The following is a 17,020-nucleotide window of genomic DNA, read 5'->3' on the forward strand; positions in this document are numbered from 1 at the left end:
TGTGTGTGTGTGTATATATATATATATATATATATATATATATATATATATATATAAAATTACCTGTCTCAGTGTAAATATATACTGACTTCTCACTATATTTTCTGAACTCATTTGAGAAGGTCAACAAGAATTTAAATATATACATTTGCAGAAGAATTTCTTAGCTTTTTGTCAACTGGCATTCTGTTTTCATACTAATTGCTTCATTTAGTAAATGAGATCTTCAATTCAAACTTATTGATGTTATTCTTTTTTAAACTTTCTATATTGAAAGATGTGCAGTTTACATTCTTCATTTACAAAATTATGTTTAGAAACTTTGCCTCTTGATGACTCATTATTCTTTATACATAAGATTAGATTTTTAATTTCATTTTTAATAAAAAAATACTATAAACTCAGTTCTGTTCCCTTCTCTCTACTACCAAAGGAGTGAAAAAAATCAGAGTCACCTTTTATGTCTTTCATACACTAGAATCTTTCCCCTGGAATCCCCTATGGTTGTGTCAGTGACAGTCTTCGTGCTGTGATTGAAGGAGGTTCTGTCTCCCTCCTTCCCTGGTGGACCTGCCTGAGCACTCCGGAAATGCCAGTGGCTCTCACAAGTGGACACCATCAAGGACCACACTGAGGACATGGCAGTGTTTGAGTGGAGTGGATTGTTGGCCTGCTGACTCTGAGATCCATTTTAATCCTAAGCATCTCTAATTCTATTCCTGCAGAACACCAGGAACATGTCTGAGAGTGTGTCTCCACATAGTCAGACAAAATGTTCCTCTAAGCACTTTTCAAAATATCCATGCAGTATTGTTTGTATACTTGAAGTTCTGAGAGGTTAAGCCTACTTGTCTGAGACACCAGTGTTAGCTACAGAAGGTACACCTTGGCTGGGCAGGCTGGATTTTTAACAAGTTTCAAAGATCTAGAATGTGCATTGGGGGAAAACAGAAACATGCAGTCTATGATAATATTCTTCTTGAGTTGAGATTTATGTAATCAGATGCATCATCTGTTGGTTGTTAAAGTCCCAGCTTCCAAGAACTAATTATAGAGAACACAGCTTATCAGAGAGAACCCAAATAGATGCTGAGCTATGTAGTTTATATCACAAAGGTGATATTTATTCTCTCTGAAGTCTGTTGGTTCTCCAGGATTTGTTGCTTGAGGGCTTATGGGGAAAATTACTTTTAATAGAAATAATACTATATTTTATTCATAGTATTTTCATATTCAGAAGATTTAATAGCAAATTGCTCCCAGTGTGAAAGTTAAATTAAATACATTCTCAGATTTAAATAAGACATGTAGAAATAAGAATTTATAGGAAGAACATAGCTAATGAAGAAGGGAAATGAGTGGAGTTGTGTTTAACGTGTGGAGAACCTTGAAACAGGGCTTCACAGCAGCTGGCCAACATGATCCTTCTTCCTCTCAGGGGCAGGTCCTCAAGCTTCCCAGTGCCCTGGGCTTGCCCAGCTGTGTTAAGAGGACTGAAGGCATTGGTCAAGAAATGTCACATGTTCAGTTTCATTTAGGCAGACTGTATCTATAGTTCTCCTTATTAGGGACAGTTGGTTCTGCATATCAGCTGTTGGTTTCTTCTCTTATTGGAGGCTCATGCCAATTTCAAGTTCTTTCCCCTATTTGGTGTATACTTGGCTGCATGCATGCACACACACAAACACATACAATGCTTGGCTTATAGTTTTTATTTTTTTTAATGTTGGAACTTTAACATAAATCATTAATTTATGTTTGCTTTAAGATTAGAAATAAAAGATTCAGATCCCAGAACATGCAGCAGACACCAGAAAAGCATCTGATGAATGAATGAAGATCATTCTATCTCCTGTAGCATTTTTCTAATTACCAAATGCACCCTCCCAGCAAGCTTCTTGTCAGTGTTTTCCTCATCACTGCTGATTGCCGGATGGTGAGCTTTCCTGATTCCCTGAAGCCCTAAGAAGGAGTGAAGATAGATGAAAATTTAGTCAGAAGTTACATGTTTCAGCTAAAATACTAGTACTACTAGTATTAACTCTGGTCTTAGCAAACTATGAAAATTATCTATTCCTGTTTTATCACTATTGTTATTATTTTAATTGCAAAAGTTCCTCAGGTAAGTGTGGTGTCCCTTCCTGCACTTCTCTGGATTACCACCAGGGGCTCTAGCGGCACCCGAGGAGGGCCGGCCCAGAGCAGACTGGAACGCGGGGGATCCGCTGGTGTCCAGGGCGAGGAGCGCTGGGTGGCTGGGTGAGTGGGTTCGGCTATAGGTTGTAATTCCACTCCGGGTCCGAGAGCAGGGTGCGTGCCAGACCTCTGCACCCAGCGGAATGTGGGTGTGGGGTGGGAGCGCCCCTGAGACTGTGGACAAGGAGCCTATGGAGGGAGCCTTGCTCAGGATACTCGCTCTTTTGTCTAGGTAGACCTGCAGCACATAGTACAGGATCTTTTAAAACTTATATTGAAAACTTAGAAATTGTGTTGTTATTGTTAATATTTACAAATGTAATCGCTGGCCTGTTTCTGAAAATGAGGCATTAAAAATATCTCTAAGCCCTACTGCTAAGATGAGATAGTTTTTTAACTTTATTTATTTTAATTATATATATATGACAGCAGAATGCATTTTGGTTCACTGTATGCAATTGCAGTTTTACAATAGTTTTTCCTCTTGTCATATCTAACATGTATAAGTCATGCTTTTGACTTCTGTGAGCCCAAACTTAAGCTGCTGGTTTGCCAATTCTTTGAGAAAGTTAAAGTTCTAGTAAAACCTAAAATTAGCATAAGAATACTGAGAGATAAGGTGAGTGAACTTCATGAAGTAGTGAGAAGAGCATGCCACTGTGGTCACTTAATACCATCTTATTATAAATGCACTTCATAAGAACTATTTTGAGAAAAAGAAACAACAGACCCAGCTCTCTCCTTTATAGCCTAGATGAATGCAGTTGGTGCTCTGCACAAAGGGACAGACCAGAAAACAGAGAATTCAGGTACTGCACTAGATCATATATATATATATATATATATATATTTTAGGTGTAGATGGACACAACCAATACGTGGTGCTGAGGATCGCCCGTGCTAGGCGAGTGCTCTACCTCTGAGCCACAATCCCAGCCCTGTACTGTATCTTTCTGGCATATTCAGAGAAGTATCCACCCCTCCCCAGGAAATGGCTTTTGCTTAAAGGAAAAATAGTCTGCCATTCAGATTCATTTATTTTTATGGTATTTACTAGTGCATTATAATTATACATAACAGTGGTATTAACTGTGACATATTCATGCATATACATAACATAATCTGATCAACCTCATTCCCCAGTAACTGCCCTTTCCCTCCCATTCTTCCTCCCCCTGGCTTCCTTCCTCTTCCCTACTGCTCTCCTTTCTATTTTTTTTTAAAATCAGTGCATTATAATTATATGTAAAAATTGGTCTTGTATTTTCATATATGGACATAGCATGATTTCGTTTAAAAGTTCATATGGTTGAGTTTTGTGATTAAAAGTTCTGCTTACAAATTTTGTAGGTTCAGTTCAGCCACATAAATTTCTCAGTTCTGGGTTAAGCTATGAGATGCTAGCTAAACTTAATCAGCAGACTTTAAGATATTTTAATCTGACAGTTATTAACAAAAATTTTAAAAGTTTCATTCAGATCAAAATCTCTGTCACAGGGCTTTCCTTGAGGCTTTTCTTCAGAAAGTCCCCTCTGTCTCTCTTCTTTTCCCTTGTGGACAGGAAGACAAACTAGTAAGCCTTTCAAGAAAGTGCTGGTAGGCATGTTAGGAAACTGACCTTGCTGTTGGTTATCCAGATTTACATTTGGGGGACAGGAGTCCAGCTCAAACATCATCAGGAAAGTTAATCTGAAGGAATAGTATTACAAACTTATACTTTCCACTCACATTTATTCATGCCCCATAGATTGATAATTTAGTATTCACTCATTTAAGACAGTAATGTGTGTGCAGTCACTGCAAATGCTAACTGGTGATTCAGATACAATATTAACTTAGCATTAAGTGACCACCTCCAGGAATAAATTAAAATAGGGTATTTACATAAAACCTAATTCTCAGGTACTGAAAGAAAGCACTTGTCATTTTGCTAAGAAATTAAAAATTTGCTTGTAGAAAAGAATTTAAATTGCAGTTTAAAAAGTAAGTCACTGGAGGTCACTATGACTTGGAGAAAATATGGCTTCAGAAACCTTTGCTTTCATGTATTGCCCTTTTTTTACTTAGGTATATTTAAATACTCAAACTAAATGTTAAAAAATAAATTTACATTGCCACGACCATTTTAGATAATAAGGTCAATCCCCACAGAGAAGAGATGGCTATTGATGGTTCTTCAAATGTCAAGATTATATTTAAATGGCTTGTGGCTTTAAAGGTTCACAGAGACTAGAAAAAGTATATTTGATAATTTCTCAGCGCTCCCTTTCTGATAGTCTGACTTGTGGAAGTAGAAATAATGGTGAGTAAATGTTATTAATCTCATTAGGTAAGCTTATAAGTTAATATTTGTTTCCTGTTTGGGAAGTATTTGTATATGTGTGTGTATGTACAAGTAAGGCACTTTAAACTTGTATTTGAAATTGGTTATTAGTCATGGTAGAAAGATATTCTAGTTTCTGTCCCATTCTGTAAGATATTTTATTTATTTATTTTACTGTGCTGGGGATTGAACCCTAGGGCACTTTACCACTGAGCCACATCCCCAGCCCTTTTTTAATTTTTGAGACAGAGTCTTCCTAAGTTGCTTAGTGTCTTGCTGATTTGCAGAGGCTGGCTGTAAACTTGCAATCCTCCTGCCTCAGCCTCCTGAGTGTGAGAAATTTCAAAGAAGAGTTTTCAGACAGGGTAGGATTTCAGGTTTCAGTAAGAAGCCATGGACCTCAGTGTTGCTCAACCCTTTTGACAGCTAACCTTCATTTTCCTAAGAAGTGCTTTAAGAACTCAAATAATCCTTTCCTGTAAGCTTTATGACTAAACTGAAATGTTCTTAAGCATCAACATGAAAGTAATGAGGATTGCATGTAAATTTTAAAAATGTATAAATAATCTTCCCCATAGGCCCAATACTGGTCCTAAGACAAGCTCTCGTAGAACAGGACTTGCTTAAAGCATGTGTCCTCTTAGGGATTATGCATATTTTGACAAGATGGTTTAAAATATAGGCAATAAATCAAAAGAATTATTCTGCTATTCTGCACAGGATGAAAAATGTTTCTCACAGCCAGTAGCTTGTGCTTGTGTGGTGTTTTGTTTAAGTTGAATGATCTACAACCTACAAAATATAACATGGAATCTGATATTTTTAAAAATGTGAACAATTATCTGGGGTGCCCCCTCAAATTCTCTGTTCTTAGCCAAATGAAAATGTTTTATGTGGAGCTGTTCTCTCAAAGGGAACTCCAGAGGCTATCTGAACACAGGATTCTGAGTTAGAGTTCTGTTTTCTTTATAAGCAGTTATCATTTTCTTTACTTCTTAATGGGAGGCACAAGTGGAGGAAGGAGGTAGCTCTCTATTTCATCATTTTTCCCTGTGAATCTACCATTTCTTTAATAATTTCAGGGAATTTTGGAGGAAGAAGAGGGTAAATTGCTCATCCAGTGCTCATAGATTGATTGTCACTCTAAAGAACAGTGTTCACCTTGGCTAATAGCAACTAAGCTCCTTGCTGATGTTGTAACTGAGTCAGGCTCTTCTTGTCTCAGTAGCATGCTTGATGTTTGCCTGGAGAGTTCCATGTTCCAAGTTAAATCAACTTGGTGTAGGAAGGCTACTTGTGAGAGCTAGTGCCCACATAACAAGTAAATGGGAAGCTGTTCTTGACACAAGCAAACATGTTGGGGAAATGACCTCAGATCAGGGATCAGTGTTTTGGTTGGCATTTGAGTTTGGAGTTTGGAAGAAGAATATTTGACAAACTATAAAGCTTAGGAACAGTGATTTGATGTAAGTATTGTATATAGCTGGCAGGTGTACACAGGCATTGTGTAATGATAAGTGGTCTTAAATTGTTGCTTTCTACTGTGTTTCCTTTCTTGTTCATGAAAAAAAATACTTTTCAATAATAAAACAGCCAGTTTGCAATAGGAGGTAAAAATATTTTCCTTAGATTCCTGAAAATGAGTATTTTCAATGTACTAAAATAACTGAAGCATAAAACAGTAGTCATTTTTAAGTACTTTGAATTAGAAACTAAGTAATTATTATATTATTAGACCAGTTGTTTAAAAACCACATTCACATTTCCTCCAAAGCTATAAGCCACAACTTTTTTATTTTATTATTATTTTTTTAAATACACGACAGCAGTGGAATGCATTACAATTCTTTTTTTTTTTTTTTGAGAGAGAGAGAATTTTTTAATATTTATTTTTTACTTTTCGGCAGATACAACATCTTTATTTGTACGTGGTGCTGAGGATCGAACCCAAGGCCGTGCACATGCCAGGCGAGCATGATACCGCTTGAGCCACATCCCCAGCCCTACAATTCTTATTACACATATAGAGCACAATTTTTCATATCTCTGTATATAAAGTATGTTCACTCCAATTTATGCCTTTATACATGTACTTTTTTTTTTTGCATTACAATTTTTAATACACATATATACCAATTTTTCATATCTCTGTTTGTATATAAAGTATGTTGACACCCAATTCAAGTCTTCATACATGTACTTTGTATAATGATGTCCATCACATTCCACCATCCTTGATAATCCCCTGCCCCCCTCCCTTTCCCTCCCACCCCTCTTCACTATCTAGAATTAATCTAATTCTCCCGTGCTCTCCCTCCCTACCCCACCATGAGTCAACCTCCTTATATCAGAGAAAACATTCAGCATTTGTTTTTTGGGGATTGGCTAACTTCACTTAGCATTATCTTCTCCAACGCCATCCATTTACCTGCAAATGCCATGATTTTGTTCTTTCTTAATGCTGAGTAAAGTTCTATTGTGTATATATGCCACATTTTTTTAATCCATTCATCCACTGAAGGATATTAGGTTGGCTCCACAGTTTAGCTATTGTGAATTGTGCTGCTGTAAACATTGATGTGAAAGCCACAACTTTTAAAGAAGTATAATATATATCTTATCTGAGCTATGACTTTTAAAAAATTTTTATTTGGTCATACTTCAGAATGAAGTACACAGAAGGACTGTTAGTTATATTTAACTCTTGAAGAGAAACCTGGAAAAAGTTTGGGATTTGACTAACAAATATAATATTTTTTTATTTCTTTTGGGAGAATACTATGAATGTCAGATATTTAAATTTATGAAACATTTTTTTTTTAGGATGTGGCTTTCGGAAACTGTGTGATTTGTGGTTTCATCACCTGACTTATTGGTTATCTTCTCTGAAGAAGGAATTTGTAATACCTTGATTCCTGGGGCTGGTGGACCTTGTTTGGGATCTTCTATCATGATTTCATATCCCTGTGTGGTCCCTGGAACTCTGGCTGAGGTTTAAGGTCCTCACATGCTCCTTTGTAACTCTCATTTCTTGGGGTGTTCAAGACCTAAGAGAGAATTTCTGTAACATGTAAGCAAGCAGTAGATCCACTTGTTGGAGTCCTGCAGGGCGACCTGCTTCCTGATGTTAAATTAGGTGATGCCTGCAGGACTCAAGACTTTTAAGGAACTCATTTGTTTTGTTAGCATCAATAAATCCTTGGGGGGCCTAAAAGCTTGGTAAAGTTAAACTGAATACAGCATTTCTAGGAGTGGTGAACTGATGGGCAAGGTAGTAAAACCATCACTGATGTCAACAGGAGAATTTAAGATAAGGAACAATTCAAGATAAAAGGGGAGACTTGTAGCTCCTAGTCTATTGGTTGGTCTAGGCAGAAAACAAAACAAAACAAAACAAAAACTGAGAACTTCTGGGACCACTTTATTTTGACAGTTGGTACAGTGATATGCAAACCAAGTTTAGCTGTGGCCCTTCCAGGAACTTGCAAGCCCAGTGTGCCACCCCACAGTCAGTAAATGGCTCTCAGGCTGGGTTCTGAGTTCAGGTCCAGTTGCCAGTGGGATCCTTCTTGGGGATTCTGCTGTGCACCTGTGCACCTCTGTGTCTGTCTGTGTGTCCTGAAGAGGTGATGGGTAGAGAGCTCTGTGGAGGAAATTGCTGCAGTCCACAGGGACAAGAAAGGCAAAGGTGATTGGAGCAGAATCCAGTTATATGGAATGCAGTTGTTTCTTACTTGCTACCATGCAAAAGGGACATTCTCTATTCTGGGTTTCTGAGTCTATGAGCAATAAAGATCCACCATCTGCCCCCAACCAGTTGAAATGTGGCCTTCACTTGCCTGAGGTGCCTTCTCTGTATCCTGGCACATTAGTGTACAAGTGTCCAACACAGTGCTCCTCCTGATTCTGGTGAACAAAGCACTATCCCAGGGAATGCCTGGTGGGCTACAGGTTATAGAACAAGATATAAAACAATGAGAATGCAATTAGCAAAAACAAATCAATAATTAGATTCAGTTCAAAGAAAATCTTTTAAATCAAATATCTTGTGGAAGAAAATATTTTGATAGCTATTGACTATTGTTGTCTCAGAGTTGGCTGGCTTAAGAAAAATAGTATGTATCTGTAGACCTTCCTTCAGATGTTTGGAGAGTATCAGAGTTGAGCATTTGTTGTATGGCTTTATATTGCTAAACTCTCTATGTTCTAAAACTTGAGTATAAGAAAATTGCTGCACTTAATATAGTACTAAATGAAAATAAAAACAAATAGCTGTGTAATGTCATAAATCTAGGGAGGTACTCTGTGTCTGGGATTTTAGGCATCTTTGCAGTGTTGTTTTGGTTCATGGATGTTCTGATAAGAACAGCTTGTGAACTTTGACAGTTCAGAACATGTTTTTATGCTGTAAGATGTACAGTGATGACTAAGAAGCCCAAAATTTGGGGATAGAAGGTGACACATTGACTAGAGTTTAAGGTTTATTTAAGAAAGTTTAAGAGAACAAACCAGAAATTACTATTTCCTTTCTTAAAATATAAAGGAAAATATGGGAAATAAAATATCAGCTATAGAAGACAATACAGTCAACAAATTTCAGAGTCAAACACCATTTGGATAAAGTGAAATGATCTTTATTGAACTGTAGTAAAAGGCTCGATTTTTCTGTATCATAAGGATAAACTTCTGATCACAGTAATTTATTATTCTTTGTCATGGTGAATTGCAGATTTGTAAATCTGAAAACCCAATCTTTGAGAGATTGATGTTACTATTGATAATTGATTTCATTGATTTTTCTTCTAAGTTCCTGGATTTTTCTTGTGACCATCACCATGAGTGAAGCAGGAAGAAGTGGGAAAGCACAGTTGTCAGATAGCATGCATCTCAACATGAATTACACACACACACACACACACACACACACCACTAACCAGAATCCCATTCTCTAGGGAAGAATTAAACAGGCTCCCCCTGCCTCAGAGATACTATAGGAGCCTTCATGGGCATCCTCCTCCACCATGTTCTCAGATGGAGGATGACTGGATGTGACACCGTGGATTATCCGGCTTGAACTCTATGGATATGACTAGCCAAAGAGGTACCCTTCCTCCCACTGCTTCCCCTAAGATCTGCTCCCTTTGAGGTTTTCCTCTGTGATCCCATTTACAAGTTTCAGTGATCTGGAGTTGTAAGATGGTGACTACTTCATCTTAATCTTTTCAAGACTAAATGGTATATAGAGAGTAGCAAGAAATATAGATGTTAAGAGTAGGGATACGGCTAGTGTCTTAGTCCTTCTGTTACTGTGACAGAATACCCAATACCAAGTAAGTGATAAAGAATGAAGTCTATTAACTCACAGTTCTGGGCCTAAAAGTCCAAGATTGGGTGGCCACATCTGGCGAGGGCCTTGTGCTGTATCATAACATAGCAGAAAAGTAGAAGGGCAAGTGTATTCCTGGAGAAGAGACCAAATATGAGGTCAGCTTTGCTTCTTAATAATCTCCTCTGGAGAAAACCCACTTCTAAGGGGAAGGCGGTCCCCAATCTTAACAACTTAACAACTTAAGCTTTTTCAAGGCTCTGCTCCCAACACAGTGACAATCAGATTTCAACATGGATTTTCCAGGGGTTTACTCACTCGAAGTGTAGCACCAAGTACCTTTCAGTTACAAACTGTACTCTAACCACAGTAGCAAGCATTTTCCCAGTTATAAGAGATAGGAAACCTGACCAGATGGACTTAAGCAAACAAGAGAAATCTTTGACTCAAATTATTTTTACAAATCACAACATTTATTTCAAAGTTGGGTCCAAGTGATGAAATTTTGCCATCAGGGTCAACATCTTTTCAGCTCTGTCTTTACTACTTTGATTGGACCTCAGGCAAAATACTGTTTGGCATCTCCAAGATCAAGGTCAAACTGCCTAACCACACTGACTGAGAAAATGCTTTATTTTAGACTTTGGCCCTTATTGCCATTTGAAACACAAAGCACTAATTTGTTTATTCCCTCATATCAAGTCCCAAGAAATCAGACTTGATGTTTGTTTTGTTTGTTCCCAAAAAATATCTGGGAGATAATGAGTTTTCAATATGTATTTGCAAAGTAAAATCCCCAAATACCATTTTCATTGTTTCACTCATGTTGCAAGACTGGTCTTACCTAATGATCTGGACAGACCTAACAATCTTTTTTTTCTTTTTTTCATATATGAGATGTTCAGTATTTTTTTTAGTTGTAGATGGACACTATATCTTTATTTTATTTGTTTGTTTTTTTTATGTGGTGCTGAATATTGAACCCAGTGCTTCACACATGCTTCTACCACTGAGCCACAACCCCAGCCAGGCCTCAGAATCAACAATCTTGACAGGAGGGTATGTCCTTCCAACTGACTAGTGGTAGAACCAGGAACTGATGGTGACCTGATCCTTGATCAGGTGCTTCATCTATATCACCTTGACAATAAATCACAGTGCACCAACTCACTAGATAATTTAATATGTTATGAAAAGCATTTGTTTTTAGACTATCTGCTTCATGTGAAAGATATTTGGTTATGTGTCTGCTTCTCAGATTCTAAACTTTCTGAAACAGAACCACGTCTTTGTCGCAGTGGTGGCCCACTAATGGTACTCAGTAAGTAATTACCCAATACCTAAAGAAACTAATAGAGTCATGCACCCATAATGACATTTCCATCAATGACAGCTGCATATATGAGAGTAGCCCCATAGATTATGATGGAACTAAAAAATTCTTATGGTCTTACATTTTTATCATGCCTTTTTTAATGTTGAAATATACAGATACAATTGTGCTTCAACTGCCTACAGTATTCAGTACAGTAACATGCTGTACAGCTTTGTGTCCAAGGCTCAGTTGCCTGTACCATATGGCCTATGAGTATGGTAGCCTATTATACCATCCAGGTTTGTGTAAATACACTTTTAATGTTGTTGACACAATGATAAAAAACCACCTAAGGATTCCCCTCCTAGAATGTGTGCCCATCATAAAGCAACATAGGACTATATATTTAAATATGCTATTTTAAAAATGTGTGGGAAATGCAGAATTCCCATGTGAATTTCATAAATATTTTGTAATTGAAATATTTTGTAGTTGAACTTTCAACTGTTGACTAATGGCTAATTTCAACTGATGGCTAATTTTGAGTGATTCATTTCCTTTTTAGTAGTGAAATGCATGGCATAATTTCTAGTCCAAAGCATTCGTAAGAACCATGGCACATGTTACTAATGGTGAAGGAGCACCTGAGGTGGAGCTGAGAAAGAACAATGTCAAGAAAACCACCCCAACACCAAAGAGCAGAAAGAGAAGGACTTAGGATAGTATTAGGCAAAAATATTGTAACCAGGGACCTGAGACTCCAAATTGGATCTAAGCCAGGCTAGATTCTACTCAGTGTGGCAAGGGTGTCTGGGAGCAGTGTGTAACCATAGTTATCCAGAAGCCTGGTTTGCAGTGTCTAATTGGTACTCAAAGCAGCATCTAATACAAGATGTACAAGCCTGAGAAAAACCAGGGTGGGGCTGGGGCCTGGAAAGGAAAATGCAAGGCAGAGGATGTGCAGGTGGATGAGGGTTATTACATTTCAGCATGGTCATTGTATCCATTTCACACCTTGATACCCAGGAGGCTAAATTTACTTGGGCTATGATTGCCTCTGGGGTTGGAAACCACAGACTTTCCATTAACCAGTCAGAGCAAAAGGAAGTTCCCATTATGCTTGTAGACTCCATACTGCTGGTCTGTACTGGGGGATTATGAATCTGTTCCTGGCTGGTCATTTTCAACAAAACCATTACTAACACCATAACATGCTGATGATATTGCTTAGAGAGTATTTCTATTTTGAAATGAAGATGCTTTCTAATTTAATTTTCAGAATTCCATAGATGGGGTATAATGGAGGCTATAGAGATGATTCCAGCAGCAATTTCATGATGTGCTAACATGATGAATCACACTTTCTGATAGGAGTGGTGTGGGTGTAAGCAGATGCCTGGTTCCACAGGTTCACACCATCTGTGTAATCTCAGGTAACTTATTTTTCCTCTCTGTGTCTGGTTCCTCATCTCTGAAAATATAGGTAATACCTACCTAATAGAATTAGTATAAAGGATTTATTTATTTATTTATTTATTTATTTATTTATTTATTTATTTATTTCTTATCTCGTGCCTGGAACCTAGAAGTAAGTTCTCAATGAATTTTAGCAAATTTAGCTCCTATCGATTTAAAAAATAAAATCAGAAATATAGTCTTGGTCCATGACCTTGTGTAGAATAATAAACAATATCTTAGGGCAAAGTATTGGCACTAGGTATTTACATTATCAGAAATATTTTCACTAGTAATGTGCTATTATGACAATATTACAAAACAGGGATGTTAAAAAGAAGTCTGTACAAAGTCAGAAAGTCTTACTATGGCATATTGCCCTATTTTGATTTTCTAGAATATCATATCTCTGTAAATAATAAAATCCCTCAGATTTTAGCTGTTTGAATAAACTTGTCATAAGCAGCTTAAATCTTCTTTCAACTTCATATATTTTCTATGAGCTGAAAGGAACTCTCTAGGACATTGTCCAGGTGTCTGTGTTAGGATAATAAACCCTGGGTACATGTGCTGCTTGTTTTCTGAATTTTTTTTTCAAGTCTTCTACAACTAATGATGTCTGGCCACCAACATGGATCCTGCAACATTCCTGATAGGCTAGTGAGTGTTAGCCTCTAAGTGAATGTACCTCTGTTACAGGGATGCCATCTTCACTTGAATGTGCATGGAACATTGGTGTGGGTCCCTAGAGAGAATAACACTGACTGACGCTGAAGGATGAAGTAGAGTTCCATCTCCTGAATTTGCTCAGGTTTTCTTCAATCATCTTGTCACAGGCTTGTTCAATCTCTCCATATCTCTGGTACTTACACTGTTGTCTTCATTGTTTCCCTGTCTCCAACTCATCTCTTAATCCATTTGCTGTCCTGTTGCTACTGTAATCTTGCTAAAGGTTACTTACCTGATGACCTTACTTTCCTGGGCAGGACTCATATGTTCATTCACATCACATGAAACACCCTCACATTCCCTGAAAGGCCCCTTCTCTTTATCACTGCTCCCAGCCTGGCCTCAACCACAACCACCCAGCCACGCTGGCATCCCTTCACAAGACTATATCCACCCCACCTCCAGTGGACTCTTGGAACATCTTGCCTTCCCTTCTGTGGGATCTCTATTCCCTCCTCTCTGGTTCTGAGCTGCTGTTCCACCTTGGTAGGTTTTCCAGCATGTCCTCCTCTTACAGCTCAGGCACCTCTGACAAGCCCAGTTTCTGCCACCATCCACATTCATAGTTATGTCTCCCCAGCACCTGGGGCCATGTCTTACATACAGTGTAAACTCCTTCATAATTCCTGAGCACCTGCACACACAGATGCACACAGGTATGGATGAAAATTCAGACAGTCTTTCCCTTTCTACTTACCCTGTGGTACAATTAATTGACCTGTGGGATTACAATTTGGTAAATTAAGTTTCCTTTAAAAACATTAACAAATTAAGTGACTCTCAATATTACCATTGCATTTTATTTATTTTTTTCATGAGTTTGGACAAAAACTGAAAAAGTTGGGGCTGAGATTGTAGCTTAGTTAGTGGTGGAGTGCTTGCATAGCACATGTGAGGCACTGGGTTTGATTCTCAGCACCACATAAAAGTAAATAAATAAAATAAAGGTATTGTGTCCATCTGCAACTAAAAATTTAAAAAAAACTGAAAAAGTCACAAATTATTTGGATGTTTTTCAAATATTTACTCCCAGGCACTTGTCATTTCATTTTTAGCAGTGCCTTTGAAATAGCAAAGAATACATTTTGTTGGAGTAAACTGGCTCTTCCAAATCTCTCTCAATACATTTATCCTTTGGGCTTATTTTGGCAAGGCAAATAGATAGTTGAGATACTTACATAGGAGGAGCAAAGAAGAAAAATAAGTGTATTATCATCTACTATTGAGCAACAATATTAGTATATCCAATTAATAATATAATGGTATAAAATTAATAACAAAAATATTAGGTCTTTCTCTTCTTAAATAAAAGTGAAAATAATTAGGTTTATCCAATTAATAATTCCCACCTGCATATTGATTTATTAGAATATAGCAAATGTTCTGTAATTTTTTAAAACCTGTTGACTGAGTAAATTAACACGTGGAATATGCAGAAGGCTGAAAGTATAATGGTGACTGGAAGAAGAAACTACAGCTCCAAAAATACAATTAAGAAAGTGAGTACAAAAGATAGGTGTGGTCCAATTCTCCGACCTCAGCCTCCTGAGCTCCTTGGATTACAAGCATGTATACACCTATCTAAAGGAAGTGATTGTTTCATGGAAATTTTTTAGGCAGACACTCAAGTTTTCTATTACTATTTAAATAATTTCATGTAAACATTGCATTAAATAGAGGAGCTATAATGAGAGTCTGATGTCTGGAGGGGTACTACATACCAGGAGCAGAAGCATTCTAGGGAAAATCAGAGACAGAGAATCCTGTGGCCGGTTGGTGAAATACCCTGAATCCTCCCATTCAGCCTGTTGGCTAGATGGTAGAAGAGTCACAAAACTAAGGTTGTTTTGACAACAACCCCGTGTATTAAACTAGAAATAATTTCCCATAAATTAGTTACATTAAAAATTTCAGTATCATATGAATCCAAATTCTGAAAATGAAGTAAAATTCTTCCTTTTTTCTTTATGTAATTTTCATGCATTTCTTGAATACATCAAAGAAATTACTGTCCCATTTTAGTTGAAAAATAAATGATATTTTATGATGGATTCATTTATAAATATTCTTGCTAGGAATTGATTGATTGCACTTGATCTGAGCAGCTGACATAAAACTATATCATAGCCCCAAATCCAGTTTTTCCTTCCATGAAGAGACTGTGACCACAAGACACACCCCTGAGGAAAATCATATGCTTCATTAGAAACAAGAGCCTTCCCAGATGGAGCTCCTCAGACAGGAGTCTGTTCTCCAGGAACATGCCCACATTTAGCAGGGAACTGTTCCTGGTTTTCTCAAAGTGGAAGGAAGGAGGCAGGGAGACAGGGAGGAAGCAACAGACAGAAGTACATCTATATCACAAAACAATGCAAGAAAATTTATATGGGCAGTTTTAGAACATTCTAGTTGATTATCTGAAACACCAAATACCTATATCTTGGCAATGGCATTTTTCTTTCCTATTTTATTATAAAGTAGGGAGTCTCTAGCTTAATAGGGAGAGACTATCTAGCTTTGGAATGTTTTGTATGTTGCTTTAATTCTCCTCAATCAAAATGCTCAAATTACCAAATGTTCACACTAAGATAATAAAAATGAAAACAAATTCTCATACAGCCTTTGTCTTGTCCTGAAAATTCAAGTTGTTATAAATTTATGGACCAAATATGATAGTACAGTTGTTAAATTCTTGTATTTAAAGTCATATGGTCACTTAGAAAAATGTCCTTCTACATAAATGACCACCTAAACTCTTTCAGGTCTTTTCTACATTTTAAAAACTTTGTGTAGCAATTTTCCAATATTTCTAGAATAATGTAAGAGAGAAGGAATTAAATAATTTTCCCTCTATTTTCACTGGAGAAAACTTAGGTATTGCAGGGTAAAATTTTTGTCTAAAGTTTATTCAAAATAGATTATTTATTCACACAATAAATATGTTGCTCTATGAGGTAGCATTTGGAAGCAACATTTATAGAATAAAACTATGATTTTTAAAATTAATATTTGTTACGGTTTAGATCTGAGGTGGCTCCCAAAAATGCATGTGTGAGGCAATGCAAGGATGTTTACAGGTGAAATGATTACAGTATGAGGATTGTAATCTAATAAATGGATTAATCCACTGATATGGATTAATTGGGTGGTAACTGCAGGCAGCAGTTAGGGTGTGGCTGAAGGAAGTAAGTTACTGGGGCCATGACTATGGGGTTTATATTTTATCCCTGGGAAGAGAAATATGCTTTATCTCCTTTTCCTACCTGCTGTCAAGTCTTGAGCTGCTTTCCTGTGCTATGCCTTCCACCACCATGATGCTTGCCTCACCTTGGGCCCAGAGCTATAGAATTGGCTAATCATGGACTGAACCTCTAAAACTATGAGCCAAAATAAATGTTTACTTCTCTAAGTAGTTGTTGTCAGGTACTTTGGTCACAAAAAAAAAAAAAACTAAAACAATATTATTTTTAATTGAGAAATAATAATTGTATACATTTACAGGGTACAATATTTATAATGTGGAATGACTAAATCAACATGATTACAATCATATAATTAACAGTTAATTTAGCATTTACTAGATACACACACACATATATATGTTATACATATACACACACACACACACACACATATATATATACATACACACACACACACACACACACAAATATAC

At 37.0% G+C, this 17,020-nt stretch overlaps 1 pseudogene; it reads right to left on the bottom strand.

Annotated features, from left to right (window-relative positions):
* Window positions 1–3,869, bottom strand: part of LOC107159606 — a 17,399-nt pseudogene extending 13,530 nt beyond the window's left edge.
* Window positions 3,870–17,020: the final 13,151 nt, after the last annotated feature.

Source organism: Marmota marmota, unplaced genomic scaffold, assembly GCF_001458135.2.
Source record: "Marmota marmota marmota unplaced genomic scaffold, marMar, whole genome shotgun sequence".
Taxonomy (NCBI): domain Eukaryota; kingdom Metazoa; phylum Chordata; class Mammalia; order Rodentia; family Sciuridae; genus Marmota; species Marmota marmota.